Consider the following 888-nt stretch of genomic DNA (forward strand, 5'->3'; position numbering starts at 1 on the left):
TCAGCAATCGTTTTGGGAAAGGTATGCATCACAGAATGCTAGGTTGTTAGACCAAAGTGTTCTTGCAGTGAGGGAATACTTAAGTGAGGCCCACTGTCGGTCTGCTACCTTAATACTTAACATATAAATATATATAGACCTATATCCCCATTGTTATATTTACGTATGTATGTGCCTGTATTTAGACCTCTATAAATGTTTTTTGTCTCCTAGTTCTTTCCTCTATTTCCTTTCACTTTCCTCTAGTCCCATTCTCATGTTCTAACTTCATTTGCCTCTTGGTTGCATTGCACTTGGTCAAGCCCCAGAATTGTCTTTTTAAAGGAATACTATTATAAATTTTTTAATCTTTAAAAAGATTAGCAAGCAATCTGTATTTTAAAGAGTTCTGTATAGAAATTTTAATTTTGGAATTCATTCTAATAGAACACCAGTTTTATTTTTTACAGAGACACTCTAGAAATTATTCTCTCATTGAAGAGAGCATAAAACATGACTTATAATATCTTCATTATATATATGGAACATTATATTTCTATTCCAAGATCTGATAAATCTACCATTTATATTATTACCATAATACTTTAAGTTATAGAGTCCTGAATAGAAATTTCTTCAAAAGTCACAAGGACCTAATAACCAAACTACTTCTAAGAAACAATAAGCAAATTAAGGATGCTAAATTATCTATCACTCTTCTGACAGTCTGTTGTACTGTGGTGGCTTGCACATTGCTAAGACATGGGAAGCTATGCCACCAATATTTCAAATACCAACAACGGCATCAAAGGTAGACAGGTTTCTACGGAGCTTCCAGATAAAGACTAGCGTAGGCCGACGACCCGCCTCTGTGAGAACAGCAGAACACTGCCTGGTATCCTGCTGACG

The sequence above is a fragment of the Echinops telfairi genome, unplaced genomic scaffold (assembly GCF_000313985.2).
Source record: "Echinops telfairi isolate 266 unplaced genomic scaffold, ASM31398v2 ScPeMD7_18;HRSCAF=68, whole genome shotgun sequence".
Classification (NCBI taxonomy): domain Eukaryota; kingdom Metazoa; phylum Chordata; class Mammalia; order Afrosoricida; family Tenrecidae; genus Echinops; species Echinops telfairi.